The following is a 19,155-nucleotide window of genomic DNA, read 5'->3' as shown; positions in this document are numbered from 1 at the left end:
CTGCAGGGGACGGTTTTACAAAAGACAGTGTGACGACAATTATATATTTTTTTAAAATACAGGTGCTCATCTGTATTAATAATTTTTAAATTTTATGTAGCAACATATTTTGTTCAATTTAATCTTATGCAAAACTAGGCAATATAGTTTTGCATAAATAGGCAAAACTAGGTAAAACAGAGAACCAGCATTTGATCAGTATAAATCTTAGAAGATGAAAACTACACTTTCATTATACTTATTATAATATTTATTATGCAAATATATACACTATTTCTATTGCATGAAGCCAACGAGAACATTAAAGCTGAAATGCTGAACCAAAGTATTCAAAGTAGATTTTTATGTGTATTTTATTTGGCTTCACATCCAAATGTCTTCTGGGTATTTTAGCTACTCAGAATCCCTACAATCGTGTAGGAACTGGCAATGATAACATCTAAAAAGCTTGAGGTAGACTGTCCTGAGAGTTTTCAATCACATTAAACATAAAACAGACAGCGGGGGAGGTTTTCAGATTTCCCCTTTTTCTTTGCTATGTGTGTGTCCTCACCTGTAGTGCGCATGTGTGGAGGTCAGAGGTCAACTTTAGGTACCTTTGTCTACTGCTCTCAGGGACCTTCATTTTCTCAGACAGGGTCTCAATGAAGTGACTGGCTGGTCAGCAAGCTTTCAGGACCCCTATGTCAGGTCCCCTCCCACTTTCTGTGCTGGGGTCACAAGAGAGCTCTTATGTGAGTCTCAGGATCCAAATTCAGGTCCTTCTGTTCACACAGCAAGCACTATGCCCACTGAGCTTTCCTCCAGTCTGCAAGAGTTCAATCACTAACTGTACCTAATAATAACTCGTATCCTTTCCACACACATCAGGTGTCTAGGAAGCTTCTAGAACGTCCTCAAATGCCAATCTTCCTATGAGTCATCAAACACACACACACACACACACACACACACACACACACACACACACTTGTTGTCTCATCACGGAACATGGCAGAACATACACTTTGTATGTCTGATTCTTGAATGGAAACTGATTATTGTGCTTCCTGGGTACCAGTGTTTCACCCACTTGTGAACTATTTGGCGACTGGACATGCGCAGATGGACTTTGAAAGGTTTGTGGCAGACACACAAAGTTTGTAATTCATACGGAAGACGGTATGAGAAGGAAATATGAAAAATAGCAGAAGTTCTATTCAAACACTAACATGCTGGTTATCTATTGTGTTAAACCACAGAGCTGAGACTGGCAGTTGGTTTTGATATGAGGTTTTTTGAGTGGTACTGGGAATTGAACCCAGGGAATTGTACGTGCTAGGCAAGTGTTCTACTACTTAGCAGTATTACCAGCCATTTGAGCTTTGTTTTTAAGTCTAAAATGTAGTGAATCTGATTTTGCAATAGCACACCAGCTTGCTTCCAAAAAATCTTGCACTGATGACAATTAGAAAAGCCAGGGAAAAGCTTTTTCTGCCTTTTAAAAGAATACCAGTAACCACTAAAAGAATTGTCCAAGAATGTGTAACAAATTTGTACAACAGGAAAAACAAAATGTGATAGATGAGTGAGAACAAAGCAGAGAACAGATTTAAAAATATAACATCAAAAATATGGAATACAGAGCCTGTCTGCAGACCTTCTCCGCTCTCTCTGTTCCCCCAGATCCAATCCCTAGGGCTCACTCCTTGCCCTGCAACAGAACATCAGCTGCGGCCTCCCTTTCCCCTGCCCACTTTTCCTATGGATCCCACAGACCATTCTCGTGGCTTCCTTCCCTGTCTCACTGCTCCATCTCAGGCCCTAACTCAAGCAGATGCCCCCTGCTCAACTGCAGGGCAAGCCTGCGGGAAAACCAGGTGGGCTGCCCAGACCTTCTCCATTTCTCTGTTCCCCAGACCCAATCCCTCAGGCTCCTCCCTAGCTCTGCAACAGATCACCAGGTGCAGGCTGTTTCTGCTGCTGCTGCCCATGTCTCTTGTGGATCCCAGCCAGGCACAGGTCCCTTCCCACTTCCTTCCCCCAACTCATTGCTTAATTCCAGCCTCCAACACCAGCAGGCATTCCCCATGAACACACCAGCTGAGCAGGACAGGAAAACAGGCAACACATAGCCATCACACACTCTGAAAATCCAGAGAGGAAACAGAAACCCAGGAGCAAAATACTCACCCAACAAAGAAAAACCCAGAAACCAGCATCCTAGACCTATCATCACCCCAAACCCAGATGCCTAGATGCCAGCACAAGAACACAGTAACAGCCAGTACAGCATGTCTTCATATACTATAGAGCCCAGCTATACTACTACAGCAGGCCCTGAATTCTCCAACTTATATGAAACACAGAAAAAGACCTTAAAACCAACTATATGAAGATGATAGAAGTCCTTATGGAGGAAATTCATATATCCCTTACAGAAAGCCAGGAAAACACAAACACACACAAACACTCCCCACCACTTCCAAAATAACAGAAATCAATAATCATTGGTCAGTGATATCTTTTAATATCAATGGTCTCAAATCCCCAATAAAAAGACACAGACTAACAGAATAGAACCACAGGAGGTATTACCATCCCTGATTTCAAATTGTAACATGGAGCTATAGTAATAAAAAAAAAAACACACGATATTGGAATAAAAACAGACATGATGATCACTGGGATCAATGATGATCTTACCAGTCTCTCCTACCTATTAACATCTCAACTTCTTCCTCAAAGTAGTTTGGGAAAATGTTGAAGGCCTCAGGAATGTAACAGTTTCCAAATGTGAGAAAGGACTTGATTAAAATATTCGTATAAGAAGATAGCAAAACATCAGAAAAATGTAAGAGCATACTAAAGTTTGGAAGCTACAAAAAATGCTATATAAGAAACATGAGCAAGGGATTTAAAAATAACAATTAACTTACGTAGTGGGATCAACTGCAGAGTGGAACTGACAAGAACCACATCAGAGAACTTAGATTCACAGAATTTACAAACTTGAATTAGTGGGAAACAGTCTAAAAACTCAGCAGTGGCCCAGGAACTGCTACTACAATGATAACCTAAAACTCATACAATCAGAGTTCCAGAGGAGACAATGTGGGCCTAAAAGAGACATTCAAGGAAACAGTATCTGGAAACTTCCCAAATTTGAGAAGGACAGAAATCTACAGATTCAAGAAGCTGAGCCAACCCCAAGCTGGAGAAATCTACAGAAATATAAGGCATGCCAAAGATGCATTTTGAAAAACTGAAAACAAAGGAAAAAATTGAAAAGCAGTCAGAGAGCAAGAACACATCATCTGCGATGGTGAAGGTAATTCTCACGTGGATTTCTCAGGAGAAACCACGAGGGGCAGAAAGGCCTTTCAACTTTAGATGGAAAAACAGAAGCATTTAACAGACACCAAACACTCCCGTTTACGGTTCCAAAGTTTTGTTTTAAACAAATCGTTGTGACTAAAGATTAGAGATTTTTCTACTTTCAGGTCTGTTGGGTTCCATTCCAGCTATAAGGACGTGCTTTTAAAACTAAAAGGGCAGAGAAGGATGGGTGGGTTCAAATGGCAGACTAAGTTCTCCCACTGGTTAGCATACAGGACAGAGAGCAGACAATCAGTAATAACCTGAAAGGGATGAAATGAATTAGTGAGTCATGAAAGAAGTGTCTCAACCTGTACTCTGAGCTGCGAGGGGAGGGGAAAAAACCCGCCAAAGGTGAAAGTTTGCAACTTGGGCAGGAAGAGTTAATGAAAAGCAGAGTGGACCTGAGATGCGTGGGCAGCCTCAGAGCAGACTCTGACTCATTTCTAGCGGGCTGGCTAACAAGGCTCAGGTTCATCCTTTCTCAGGGAACCTCTGGCGACCTTGCCGCAGGTGGGATGCTCGCAGTACCAAAGGGTTCCCCGCTGCCCAGCTCAGCGGCTCTGCACCCGGGGTGATGGCAGCTCCGTTATCCTGGCACCGCCCCGCGCAGCACGCCTCCCCTTCCTCAGGCAAAACCACCCACAGTGCGGTCCGCGGCAGCTCACCTGTCCACCTGCAAGGTGTATGGGGTTGCACACAGAAGTCCTGGCAAAGCTTCACTAGAACCGGAAGTCCCTCCCAACCATGACGTCACAACACCGCGCCGCGCCCATTTAGGAAGTCGGTCCCCCTTGAATACTTTGCGAGTGTGAGACTTTTGATGGCAGCTTGGTAGGTATGCGGTCCCTAGCCTGCGAGATCGCGGGGAGCACATAGAGAGTTTCCCTTATTTCATCCTAATTTTACACGCTTTTCTGTTCTTCGTGGGTTTTGATTATTTCGTTTTTCCTCTCCTCCCACGTCCTTGCATTTGTTCTCTGCATCTGCCTCCCCCTTCCCCATTTCCTTTCTTCCATCACCAGTTGCTTTTCTTCCCTTCGTCATGAACACAGGAAAGTTGACTCGCAGTTAACTCAGCTTTAGTATTCCGCGTCACATACTCTGCACTGTGGGACAATGCGACTGCCCCAGAGGTACATTCAGCTGACTGCAAACGCCAAGATCGAATCCTCGGCCCTTGGTACATTGTAGGCGATCAGTGTGTTTCTGTCCTAAAAAGTACTGTAGCGGATATGGCATTCTTATATGAAAAAGCAGCAGCATGGAACTTAGAAAACTCACAGCAATTGTCACCCACACATAGAAACGAAGCTTGGCTCTTGTATTCAGCACCTCAGTGATGGTGCGACCAGCCAGCCAGCTGTGGAATGTAGACCGCTAGACTTCATTACCCTTCTTTGTCAGTTCTACTTTCCGTATCCAATAGGTAACATTTAATGACTATAGAAAAAGCCATTCACTGTGCTAAGAGTTTTTCATGAACTAATTTTAAATCCTCATGGCAGTTCAGTGAGGTCAGCATTAAAAGTGATCCTTGAAGTCTGGAGACATAAATGCATAGAATAAGTGATTATGTTACAGTGACATTATGTGATATGTTCAAGGTGGCGTCCCTCATGCACAGTTTTATGTATGTAAATTTCCCACCACTAATGCTATAAAACTATATTTATATGATGCCACAATTGACCTACCTCTCGAACAACAGTATACATCCCAATGTCAAAGCAAAATGGAAGTGGAATCTTAAAAACAACTGGAAGCCAAGGTACAGGACTCTGTCCATCTCCTGACTTTAAATCTCTCTAGGTATCTGTTCCATCCTTCTTTCATCCACAGGCTGTGTGACAGAATGCATTAACACAGTAATGTAACATCTCTTTTAATTCTTGCACATGCGTCACGCGTCTGTAATGCATTACCTCAGGTGATTTATGTTTCTGATGTCACTGAACCTGTGCCAGAAATAACTAAAGGTTCAGTCTTTAAAGTAACAACAATCTTTCCAGACCTTATAGATACTTAGGGTTATTTCCTTTCACCCCACAGTGTAAAATGAGGTGTGGAGAAACTAAGAAACTTCTCAAAGTCAGTTGGGAGAGCTAGGCTCAGGTTGCTGGCAGCAACTTCTCAACTGTTCCTCATGTCTTTGCTGGACCTTCTGCTTTGGGGATATACATGCTTTCACTAATTAAGTTTTCATATTTTTGCACACAATGTTCCCTTTGCTACATGACAGACTATAACTGATGTGATTCATTTAAGTAGCTGAGTGTTCTCTGAAGCCTGCAGAATTCATTTGGCATGTGTCAGGTAATCTGTAATTGTGGAGCTATTATGTATTGAGGTTTGGAAATAAAATACTCCTTCCTCCCCCATAACCAAGTGTTGAAAACTTGGTTTTGTCATGCAGGATTGTTCAGAGGAGGAGCATCTGAGAGGTGATTTGACCATTGATAATGTCATGTCTGAATGGGCTGTTAGAAATTGAGGGCTGGTTGAGGGAGGCAGAACATTGAAGGACAGTGCCTTTGATGGGTATCTTCTCTTATCTCTGTGTCCTTCCTGCACAGCTTTGCAATCCCACACACTCCCCACCATGATGCTGTTCCTCACCACAGGCAGAAATAGTGGACTGAAATCTCCCAATCTCTAACCCTTAATAAGTTTGTTGGTTTTTTTTTTTTTTTGAGGCAGGGTCTCTCTCTATAGCACTGGCTGTATAGGGACTCACTATGCACACCAAGCTGGCCCTGAACTCAGAGGTCTGCCTGCCTCTGCCTCTCACGTGCTGGGATTAAAGGCATGCACCACCATGTCCAGGAGAAATAAGTATTTCATTCTTTAAATTTATTTTGGATATTTTGGCACAGTGATTACAAGTGACTGACACAATGTTTGTACCTCTTTCTTTTTTGTATTCCTTTCTCTTTTTTAAAACATTACTTTCCACTCCCCATTAAAATGAGATTTCCCTGTAAATAGTCCTTTTACAATTTTAAGTAGTGTTAAAATCCATGTGCATTATTCTTTTATTTGAAGGTCTGGAAAATTTTGAAATAAAGCCACCCCTTTTGTATTATATTTATTAGTGCTTCTTAAATTTTAGTGTAAGAAAGAATCCCCTGGTTTGTTAACACACTTCATACCTCATAGAAATCTCTTAGATAGAAGCCAGGAACCACATGTTGTTTTGGGCAAACTACGCAATATTTAAATCATCAATTACAGATCAAATGCACTTTAGGTGTTGTTTTCCAATAATTATAGCATTTTTATTTACAAAAATAAACAATTAAACAACTAATTAAACAATTAAACAACCAACTAAGCAATTAAGTTTCCTAGCACTTTTTTTATGTATAGTACTGTGTAAAACATTTTCCTCTATAAAGAGGAACCAAACAAAATTTACCTAGGTATCTAGATTTGCTCCCTTTTCCACGGGTGGCACAGACTCTGCATTCTGTCATAGGAAATTTTTCTTTCCATTGACTGGAATACACATAGGTTCATGCTGCTTCATATCACCTGACAACCTTTTGGGTGGATCTGCAGTCACTTTCTTTTTTGTCCTGCTTGTCCAATTTGGACAGCATACTGTAAGCAGTCGAGGTAAGAGCACTTTCTTGTCTAGTGGCTAACTTTTGCCACAAAGAAAGTAAATTCCACATGGAGTTTCTTCAGTGCCCATCATCTTCTTTGAAGTAGATTGTTGCTGCCAGGAGCAGACATGTCTCATTGTCATTAAAAAAACCCTTATGTTATTAAAACATCTTAAATGCCATATTCTCTAGGTCTCTGAAGTGTTTGAAGACCACCTGTCTAAAATATATCTCTGTTTGACCTTGACCTCACCTGACTATAGGTTTTATTGTAATCATTGACTAACTACTAACCTGCATTTCTTCATTATCCTAAATAGTATGTAATAGTAACTTTCAAGGACTAGGAATTTACATTAAATTGTTAAATGAGCTGTATAAGTACAATACTTTGAACAAGAGTAGAGGCATTTGGACAACATATTCTAACTGAAATAACCTTAAATTTGCATCAATATACAAAAATTCATATCAATGTAAAATATTTAAAAGTAGTAGTTGCTTTTTTGGTTTAAAAGTACATTCAATAATACACCTTTTAATCCTATCATTTCTATAACATATATACAGTATAATAAAAATAACTTCAAATTTGTGTCAATATACAAAAATCCAAGCCAATGTAAAATGTTTAAAACTAGTAGTTGCTTTTTTGGTGTAAAAGTAAATTTAATAATCTACCCTTTTTAATTATTTTTATATTCCCTCTTTTTCTTTTTAGAACAAGATCCCTGAATCTAATCTCCTTTGTTTATCTTTTTCCTGACCACTACCCAAAACAACTTGTAACCAACTACCCTAAATGATTACAAATATCCATAACCCACTGAATGACCAAAAACCGCCTACCCCAACTCTTGGGAATATGGGCATCGTGTTCTTAAAATTACTTCCTGCTGTTTGGGGGCTATGGCATCTGTACGGAACCCTGAAAAAATTGAGGTGATTGCCAAGTCCTGGGAGAGCTAGCTAGCTGTATCATTTGTTGTCCTGTCATGGGAGAGTACAGGGCTTGTCTCAAGTCCTGGCTAGAGAAGGCCCTGAGGCTGGACCATCTCAGCTAGCCACCTTGAAATTGTGAGACTGGTTCTCCTTTAAATTCCTCTGTCTGGATCTCAATATCAATGTGATACATTTTAAAAGTTTTTCTAAGGTCTGTGTCTTGGCACTCATATCAACCAACTTTTTTAGTGATGAACCAAGAACTATTAAACCAATAATAAGAATTATCAAATGATAATTAACATTGTGACAATCCCCATTAAGTTGATCATCTCCTCATTTAATTGTTCCTTTTTTAAACCATGCATTGTGTAATCATACAGAGACCTAACTCCCTCCATAGTAGGAGTATTTCCCATTTTTTTTAACATGGGAAAAAGCTCTCCTCTCTTTTTAAAACTCTTCCCCCCTTTAAGAATTTCCAGTTGTCACACCAAATCTTCTGATGACGATGGTGAAGATGACGGTGAAGTGTGAGGCTGACTGCTGCTGTGCAGAACAGTAGAAGCCCAAGCTGGTCTCAAGGCAGCTACCGAGTGTGGTAGCAGCCTAAGGAGGGAGTCTAGGCAGAGCCCATAACCCACCGGGAGAGAAGAAGCCAAAGAGTCAGTTGCCTGCATGGGGGGATGTGGGAAAGTGGCTAACTCTTATGGTGTTTGGAGCTCAAGTACCCATGGAGTTTGCTGTAGAGAGGTTGGAACAGAAAAATCCCAAACTGGCCCAGAGGCTTGGGGGAAAAAAAGAAAGGAGCCCCTGCGTGCAGCTTTGGCATGTGCCATTGGCTACAAAGCCACAGGCAAATGGCTTTTGTTGTGAATTCAAGCCCCAAAAGTTGGGTGCCAGATGAAGTGTGATTCTAATTAGTCTTATTAAATAAAAGCCCAGAGTCAGATATTAGAGAGAAAGATGAAAGATCAGAAAAGCAGAGCAGCAGCCAAAGAGACTTCTTACATTTACGAAATCTCAGACCAATTGGGGCGGCTGAAATCCTGTCTCCACCTGTCTTATATTTCTGTCTGTACCTCCCTAGTGCTGAAATTAAAGGCGTGCACCACCACCACTCAACTCTGTCTCTCTTTTAGACTGGTTCAATCTCATATAGCCCAGGGTGGCCTTGAACTCCTGATCTTCCTGCTTCCTGCTCCCAAGTGCTGGGATTAAAGGTGGCCCTATGGTTAACTAGTGGCTAACTCCACCCTCTGGTCTCTAGGCAAGCTTTATTTGTCAGAACACAAACAAAATATCTCACAACAGATTATTTACAAGATAATAGTGCTACTACTGCATCATTGGAAATTGTGGTGGTTTGAAAGAAAATGGCCCCCAGGGGTTCAGAGGGAGTGGCACTATCAGGAGGTGTGACCTTTTTAGAGTAGGCGTGGCTTTGTTGGAGGAAGTGAGTCACTGGGCAGGCTGTGAGGTCTCAGAAACTCAAACCAGGCCTAGTGGCTCACAGTTCACTTCCTGCTGCCTGCTGATCCAGATGTAGAACTCTCAGCTCCTCTCCAGCACCATGTCTGCCTGCATACTCACATGCTTCCTGCCATGTCAACAATGGACTAAACCTCTGAACTGTAAGCCAGCCCCAAGTAGATGTTTTCCTTTGTAAGAGCTTCCATGGTCATGGTGTCTCCTGACAGCAATAAAACCATAACTAAGACAGAGATATATTGCTGGGCCAGCCATTGTTATGAAAGGTGAAAAACAAGACAGTGGGCAGAGACTGGGGAGAGGGGAAGGGTGCAAACAAATATCACATTAATGATGTTTCACAAAGCCATAGGGAAACATGCTCACAAATTTACCTAAAAATACATATGCATTATATATAAAGGTACTGTATGTACACACACACACACACACACACACAGAGAGGGAGAGAGAGAGAGAGAGAGAGAGAGAGAGAGAGAGAGAGAGAGAGAGAGAGAGAGAGAGAGTTTAAATATAGTTACATTACATGGGGTAACTCCAGGAGCAATAGACCATCTTAGAAAAGAAAATCTGAGTGTTAGGCCTGGGAAACATCGTTTGAGGTTTTTTGATCAAGGAAGTTGGTGTCAAAGAGACTCTCCAAACAGTATAGGTTATTGCCATTTTCCTTGATTGCCCTCCAGAACTTGAAGGTCGACATTCTTGCTGAAGACAACACATACTTTGGACATAGGTCTTTCAGGAATCAAGCTGGAGCTGGCCTGAAAGTATTGTCCTCAAGGGTAAGATCTCCGTACCAGAAGGTGCTATACAGGCTGCCAACAGAGAAAAGTACAAGTATGCTATTTTAATCTTTAGCAAGTATATGAAAAAACAGAGATAATAGTTACCAACTGCCAACTACATTAATATAACTAAAGTGTTCTGTGTGATAGTTAATAATATAAAAGGCAGTCAGATAGATAGCATCTGTCATCAGTAAAACTTGGAGATTCTCACTAAAGAACTGTTCTTTTTGAATTGCCTTTACAAAGGCATTTAAAAGAATTGAACAAAAATCTGACAAATAGCAACATTTAGATGTCTCTGCCATAAAAATTGTACAACATATACACATATTAACCTATGTATTTACATGTGTGAGTATATTTTAGAGAGACAATAAGTAGTGTTTTTAACACCAACGTAATTCACCACATATAATCTCACTGTGACTCCAAATGTGTTGTCTTAATCCATGCTGTGTCCATTAGTCCTTTTCAATGAGTCCACACAATAAAGAAGCTTTTAATGGCAGGGCAGGGTAGCATGAGGATAAGAAAAATATGAACATTGTAGTTCAAACATTTCTATAAACTCAAACTGGTCAGCATTAGCTACAGATGGACTCCACCTTACAGCACAGTGTGTTCCCATTTTATTGAAGTTCTCAGAAGCTCACTGCACCATTCAGTGAGGTTTTTGTGGGCTAGTAACAGTACTCAGGACTTTTACAAATCATTCCTTTTCATTTTTTAATGGAGACTTCATATTCTCCAGTAAAATAAAGATCAGGGTTTTCACAGATCCAAATACCTTTCCATGCAATTCTTCTTTCCAAATGTGGGAAACGCAACGATGGCTCTTTGGAGCTGCTACAGTCCTAACCTCGGGAACTGCTCCGTGCTCGATTTCATGGTTGAAAGGACATTGCCAGTGTGCTGAAGATTGTGATAGGGAGAAATTATCTTGGGTTCTTCAGATGGGACCAGAGAAATCACAAAGGTCGAAGAGGGAGGAGGAGGAGGGCCAGAGTCACAGAAGACACTGGGACATCGGAAGCAGTGGAGGGGAGACAGGGGTGTGATAGTTGAAGCAATGACATGATCGAGACTCTTCACTGCTGCCTTGGAGAGAGAAGACGGGAGCCTCAAAGCAAGGGATGCAGGAATTGTTGGGGGAAAGAAAAAATATTCAGAGGAAGCATAGGCCGGTCAACACCTCCATTTCAGCCCATTGAAACAAACTTTGACGTTCTGACTCCCAGAACAGATGTTGTTTTAAGGGACTGCATGTGTTTCAGAAGTCACAACAGACCCATAGATCAACGGAACAGATGTCCTGACAATTTCTGCTTTAAACATAAGTGGATGGTACTGGTTGGATAGGTGTCACGCTTCTGAGTGTTACTTGTTACTGTCCTTGGCATTTTGTGGTTTCTCTACTACACCTTTGCCTTCTTAGCTTTGGAAACCTTTAAATGTCTCATGCTTGCTTACCTTTTCACAGACCAGCTCCAGTCAAAGAACTGTAGTCATGTTAGCACAGACTTCAAATCCATTCCAGCATCCCATTTCATTTACGGTTATGTATGGAATTCTTACCTGAAATTGAAAAGGTGAAACCAAGTTTGAAAAGAATTGGTGAATTCTGATATCTTTAAAGTCTCCAGACTTCTGGTGTGGAGCCTTTCCTATCTAGTATTTCAGGAAGACTAGGAATGCATGTGCTGTGTCTCCCCTCCCCTCACTTAGTCTCCCTCCCCTCCCCTTCCTTTCCCTCTCTCCCTCCCTCTCTTTTCTTCCCCCCTTTACTTTCCTTCTCTTTCTTTTTAATTTTCCCCTCTGGATGTTGAAACTGAGATATCAATCTCAAAGTATGTTGAAATCAGGAAGATGTGTTAATGTTTTGGCAGTTCACACCTGATATTCTGTGTTTGGAGAATGTCCCATGTGGTGGTGTCCCATATTACATTCTAAGCCCTGTGCTAGTTCTGCTTTGGGAAACCTCCTTCTGGTCAAAGAGATGCAATTATTCTGTGTGAAAGTATGCTGATGCTGCCAATGACCTCATGAACAGGTTGGACAGTGAAGAAGGAGAAGTTCAGAAAACTATGGATTAGATAAGAAGGTCTGTGACTGAAGACAATTCTTGAGTCTTGCTTGAAAGATGTTTGTGTGAAGGTAACCTAAATTTGGCATTATGGTCAAGGTGGTTAATTCAACAAAATATATAAAATGGTTTGAAATGGCATGATCCAGTGACTATACTGTTGTCAACTCTATACAGTAAAGACTAATGTCCCCTTTGCTGGGAATGGTGGCAAATACTTGTAATCCCAGTACTTGGGAGACTGAAATACGACAGCCATGAATTCAAGACTAGCTTAGACTGCATAGCAAGACTCTTGCAAAACAAAACAAAACAAAACAAGAAACCAATCAACCAAACTACAACAACAACAAAAAACCCACAACTACACACCACACCCAAACCTCACAAAAACTAAAAGGATGATGATGATGATGATGATGATGATGATGATGATATGATGAAAAAGCGGAATGTCATATATCCTCAGGTGTTTTCATTGGGTTTTATGCAGCTTCTTCTGCAGAATTGTCTCGAGCTGTTTTCTAACTATTTCAGGATGCTTTTCTGAACATCTTGGACCTAAGCTCTCTTCTTAAAATAGCATTTCCTTCCTTGATAACCCAGAATATCCCTACACATCTGATACTCAATACCACTGAGCTAATTTTCCTAGGTTAACGGAGGCTCCTGAGCTCTTAGAACTAATCTATATTGTAGATTTGTGTGCTGTGCTTAACCCAATAGTGCTTTGTTTGTTTGCTCTAACATTTACAGACAATTTCACACATCATAATACTTTATCCTCAAGTGATTCAGTTGAACCTCTGATAGATAAAGACTTAAAAATAGTGCCATTATCTCATTTCATAAATTAGCAAATACCTTTAACATGGTCGGTTATGCAGAGCATATTCGGTTCCCCAGACATGGACTTGACTTACTCCACCATCTAGTTCTGTTCTGGAGCTTTTTTTCCCTTCCAAGTCAGGCTTTGGAGCCTATCCTGAAAGTCACTTTGTAGTCCAGGCTGGCCTTGAACTTACAGAGATCCCCCTGCCTCTGCCTCCCGAGTGCTGGGATTAAAGTCATGTGCTACCACTGCCTGGCTATTCTGGAGCTTTTAGGGGAACAGTGCACTTTATTGTTGGAATTCTTTAATGTGATTCCTACAGTTATATAGAGAATTCAGACTCTGATGAGCTGTTTTACATAGCACAACAAAGACACATTTTGAAACAGAAGGAAGAGTGTCTATGTAAGTCCACCTCTCCCTTCCTATAACACGTACTAGAGTCTAAGGACCTTCTTCAGGTTTTCATTTCAGACCATATCTGTCTGGTTTCTGGCAGACCCCCTTATATTACAATGGGGCAGAGAAGCAGCTCACTGCACAGTGACATGATCTATTGAAAACTACATTAATTCCTACCCAAGGCCATGCTTCCATAACCTAATTGCCCTGAACTGGGTTCCACCCTCTAAAGGCTCTGTCACACCCCCAGTAAAGACCAAGCTTTGGGGTACAAACCACCTCTAAAGTATAGCAGCAAAGAATAAGATTTCAGCCTTGAGCACAGTGTTGTCTTGGATTTATTAAATGATCTGTTATCTTGAGTCCTACCTTCTGGGGGAAACATCCATCTTACACATCAGTGGTCCCTGAAAGATAACCAAACATCAATTGCTGATGTATTATCTTCCTGTGAGGTAGAAGCAAGATTCTCCTAGTCTTGAGGGACACACACCACAGGCTAATGATTAAACCTAATGAATTTAAAATGAAACAGCTCTCACAAAGCTAGAATGTATTTTCCACTTTTAGTGTTTCTGTGAGAGTAACCTTAATTAGTATGACATTCTTGACATCTCTTAATCCTCTGCTTACTGTGTCCTAGGGAAAGCACAATAACTTGGCCAGTTGGTAAATTTTAGAATACTTAGCTGTGATTGATGAATTAATTGCTTTCTTCTCTTTGAAGTTGGCTTCCCAAAGGGAGGGAGAAGGTTTTGTCTTTTCTATGATACAAGAATAGTCTGGATAGGTGTCCACCACAGCCAAACACCAGGCAGAGCTCCAGGAGTTCAGTCAAAGAGAGAGAAGAGGGATTCTATGAGCAAATGCATCAGGATCATGATGAGGAAACCTGCAGAGACGACCAAACCAAACTAGTGGGAACTCATGAAAGTTGGATCAAGGGCTGTGGAGCCTGCATAGGACTGGACTAGGTCCTCTACATGGCAAGACAGTTGTGTAGCTTGATCTGCTTGGGAAGCCCCCTGGCGGTAGGATCAGAATCCATCCCTGGCACATAAGTGGGCTTTTTGGATCCCACTACCTATGATGGAACACCTTGTGCAGTCTTGAGGCAGGGGAAAGGGTTGGAACTTGCCTCTGCTGGATGTGCCTCCACATGGGAGTCCTTGCCTTCTTGTCAGGGGAGTGGAGGGGTGTGGTGGTATTGTGTTCCCCAAAATATTGTGTACTCTAATAAATTTATCTGGGGTCAGAGAACAGACAGCCACTAGATACAAAGGCTAGAAAATGGTGGCACTCACACCTTTAATCCTAGCATTCCAGAGATAGAAATCCCTCTGGATCTCTGTGAGTTCAAGGCCACATTGGAAATAGCCAAGCATGGTGACACACACCTTTAATCCCAGAAAGCCAGCCTTTAATCCCAGGGAGTGGTGGTAGAAAGCAAAAAGATATATAAGGCGTGAGGACCAGAAACTAGAAGCATTTGGCTGGTTAAGATTTTGGCTGGTTAAGCATTCAGGCTTTGGAGCAACACAGTTCAGCTGAGACCCATTCCGGATGAGGACTGAGAGGCCTCCAGTCTGAGGAAACAAGACCAGCTGAGGATCCGGCGAGGTGAGATAGCTGTGGCTTGTTCTGTCTCTCTGATCTACCAGCATGGACCCCAATAACTCGCCTCAGGTTTGATTTTATTAATAAGAACATTTAAGATTCCTGCTACAGAGGGGAGTGTCAGTCACTGGAGAAAAGCTCTGTAAAGTCACCCATGAGGAACAAATGCCAGGAAATAATCAAATTGAGAGCTGAAATCAATAAAATAGAAACAAAGAGAACAATACAAAGAATCAATGAAACAAAGAATTTTTTTTTTTTGAGAAAATCAACAGGATAGACAAGCCCTTATCCAAACTAACCAAAAGGCAGACAGAGAGCATCCAAATTAACAAAATCAGAAATGAAAATGGAGACATAACAACAGACAACGAGGAAATCCAGAGAATTATCAGGTCATACTTCAAACACCTGTATTCCTTTTGACTTTCATTGTAACTATGGATCTTAATATGACCTTTCTCAGAAAAGAGATAACACTTTGATGTTTTTATGTTTTGTTCCTAGTTTTATTTCTCACGTTTTTTCTAGAACCCTATGAAGATAAAGGATACCATAATGAGGGAGGGGAATTGTCCCTTCAAAGAGAGAAGCATAGTGTTATTTTAACATGTTATATTTACTAATATTTTTACATAGAATTTTTGAACTCATGCTGAATAAGGATAAATTTGTATTTTTTTATTTAGGAATTTAGGGTTTTATTCAGATTTCACCAATATTCCAGATTCATTAAAAGAATTCAGATGTTTTCCTTTTTTTCTATGTTCTGGAGACATTTAAATAATATTGGAACTATCTGTAGTTTGTATTTGCTTAAAAATTACCCATTTACCTCAACTTCTTTCATTTGTTTGCTTATAGCTGAGGAAAGTAGGCACCTGTGAATCTTTAAAGTTCCTCTTTATTTGTAGTTATTTCTTTCTCATTTCCAAGTTTTGTGCTTTTTTTGTACTTATCCCAATGACCCAGGAAACCAATGCTTATGCATTTTAATTTTAGTTCAATAGAATAGGCTTGTATTTAGATATTAGTGGTGTATTCATCTCTTTTTAAAATTATTTATTAAATGCTGTTTTGTTCACCATGGTTTTCTTCTGGCTTTGTTGGGACTCTGTAACTTGACTCTTAAAATACATTTCAGCTATGAATGTTCCTCTGCTTAGTCTTAGGTTTCTGATGTTACCATAAATAAGCAGTTGCTTGGTAGGCAAGCAGAGTTTTCTAGTTAAGTGATCATTGCCTTGTGAATGAGACAAATGAGGAATCTGTTCTTTGTGTAAGTATCTTTTCAAAAACTCTCTCTCTCTCTTTCTTTCTCTCTTTCTTCCTCCATTTTTCCCTCCCTCCTTCTCTTTTCTCCCACTCTGTGTCTCTCTTTCACATACACACATTTAAACACACACAGACAGACAGATGGACACACACACACACACACACACACACACACACACACACACACACACACACAGTCTCACTATGTAACCCTGGTTGGGTGGTCTGGAACTTACTATGTAGATAAAGGCTGACCTTGAATTTACAGAGCTCTGCCTGCCTCTACTTCCAGAGTGCTGGGATTAAAGATGTGTGCCATTCAGCCTTTAGAAAGTCTCTTTAGCAATAAATTTATTTCCAATTTTCTGTCCTCTCCAGTGAAGGGATGTATTTTGTTCAACATTGACATTGTTTAATCACGTGGCTTACTTTGGAGTGGAATGTTGATATATAGTTTATTTTGGGATTTCATCATTGTGGGAGTTCTGAGATTCTTTTGCTCTGCCCTAAAATCTTCCTGTTCCCGATTGGGGTTCTTTGTCCTGGGTCACAAAGGAAGATGTAAAAGGAAGATGTGACCAACCAGTGATGTGTAGCAAGAAGTAAATCTTCATTGTTGTAAACTACTAAGAATCGGGGTTTTCTAGTGCAGTAAATATTAGCAAAACTGTTATGTAGCACCTTTTGAATGTATAGTTATATATTTATTATATTTATTCTTTTACACTATATTACATATTTATATGTATATAGCATATGTAACATTTAAGTGATATGAGATATTTTGAACATTAATATGTAAGTACATTTTATAAAACATAAAATATAGTTTTTATGTTTAAATCATAATTATAAAAGTTTATGATTGAGTCTTTATCTTAATTTTTAGTACCTATTTATGTATTTATTTCTTTGGATGTGTATGGGTGTTTCACCTGCATGAATGTCTGTGTACCAAATGCATGCCTGGTGCCTGAGGAGTCCAGAAGTGATTGCCAGCTCCTCTGGGACAGCTGGTTGTGAGTGACCATGTCGGTGCTGGGTATCAAACCCTGGACCTCTGGAAGAGCTTTTTTAAAAAAGGGTCTGTTTATTTTAATTTTTATATGTGTGAGTGTTTTGCCTGTGTGCATATCCACACACCACTCTCATGCCTGGTGACCAAAGAGGCCAGAAGAGCTGTCAAATCCTCAGAACTGGAGTAACAGATGGTGGGAGCTACCATCTCTGTGTTAGCAACCAAACCTGAGTCCTCTGCAAGAGCAGCAGATGCTGCTCTTCACCACTGAGCCACCCCTTCAGCTACAGGGTCTTTGCTTTTATGGTAAACTTGCAGCCATAGTTATGATTTCTTTGATACCAAGTGTTTAGTGAGAAAAGTTTCCCTCTTCCAATCCTGTTATATCAACCCAGGGACACAGTTCTAGAAATTCAGTCATATGGAAAATGTCGCTGTCTCTAGTTGGCTGTTTTACTTATACCTTAAGAACAAGTAGAAATAACTTCGAGTCAAAATGACATCACATACCAAATGGATAGAGTGTCCCATGACTGTCAGAAATGAAAACAGGTGAAGGTATAATCTAGAAGTTAGGCAATGTTTAAAGATTTCAAAGTGAACCTCATACTTTCATAGCACACATATTTAAAAAATTTATTTATTCATTATGTGTGCATACAAGGGGGCATGTGTGTGTGTGTGTGTGTGTGTGTGTGTGTGTGTGTGTGTGTGTGTGTGTGTAGATCAGAGAACAACTTTATTAGATTCTCTCCTTTCACTTTTACACGGGTTCTGGTGATTGAGCTCAGGTTACCAGGCTTACATGGTGAGGATTTCTATCCACTGAGCCTTGTCTGTGGTCCTCATATCACATGATTGTTTTAACATTATATCTCATAGACAGACCTAAGAAAAATATAACAGGTGCTAAAAATACTTGAAAATACCACTTTGTCTCGTTTGTTTGTTTTCCACTTTGCACACCAGGTTGTTTTATGTGGAAAAACTGGTACAAGTGAAAACTTGGTTAATATTCTGACTTCGTGCTTAGAGATCCAAATTCTCTCTGTGGTAGTACAAATACGAGTTTTAGTAGGCTAATCTCTGAGGCATCAGAGGTGCCCAGGGAAAATCATCGACAGAGGAACTGGAGCTGAGGACCATATGATTCGCATTATTAGTACTTTCCATGTAACAATTCTACACATTGTTATCATTAGCAACACTGTTTCAATCACCGATATCAGCAAGTTCAGAAGAGATCATTTCGGAATTGTCTCTAGTAGACTGTGATCAAGAGGAAACAGTACAAGGCTGGGTTTTCCTTTAGTGTCGCTTCTGACGTTTCTAAATAGACTCATTTTCTGTGGTTTCATGTGACCTGTTACATGTGTCACTGAGCAGCAAGCAGGCCTGTCTCTCATTAGCACTTCCGCTAGTACTTGAGAAAAATATTCTGCAAGGAAAAAAAAAAAAGAGTCCAGCCCTCCTTCCTTGAATTTGAAAGCATTTGATTTTTTTTTTTTGAGAATTTTGGTGAACACCATCTCTAATTTTAGCTGCACACCCCTCACAGATGATATAACGAACACTCTATCTGACTCAAAACATGCTCCTCTTTGATCCTAAAAATGGCTTTTGATTAAAAAAATTGGCTCTCTATTATGTTTAGGGTGAGATAGGATTTAGCTGCGTGTGGGGGAAGGAAACGGATCTATAAAAGACAGAACAAAAGAGTTGGTTCGAGAGAAATCTGTTAC

At 40.4% G+C, this 19,155-nt stretch overlaps 1 non-coding gene across 3 annotated transcripts in view; it reads right to left on the bottom strand.

The window, feature by feature from the left end:
- LOC102917143 (uncharacterized) overlaps positions 1 to 4,096 on the bottom strand; it is a 54,031-nt gene extending 49,935 nt beyond the window's left edge. For 2 of the 3 annotated variants that reach the window (XR_013047427.1, XR_013047430.1), the window contains exon 1: positions 4,026 to 4,096. This is a non-coding gene — a transcript (uncharacterized LOC102917143). The remainder of the gene's footprint in view (positions 1 to 4,025) is intronic. The other variant, XR_013047429.1, reaches the window with a different exon arrangement.
- Positions 4,097 to 19,155: the final 15,059 nt, after the last annotated feature.

Source organism: Peromyscus maniculatus, chromosome 22 (genome assembly GCF_049852395.1).
Source record: "Peromyscus maniculatus bairdii isolate BWxNUB_F1_BW_parent chromosome 22, HU_Pman_BW_mat_3.1, whole genome shotgun sequence".
NCBI classification, from domain to species: Eukaryota; Metazoa; Chordata; class Mammalia; order Rodentia; family Cricetidae; genus Peromyscus; species Peromyscus maniculatus.
Note: the sequence above shows the minus strand (reverse complement) of the source record. Positions and strands in the feature narration are given on the sequence as shown.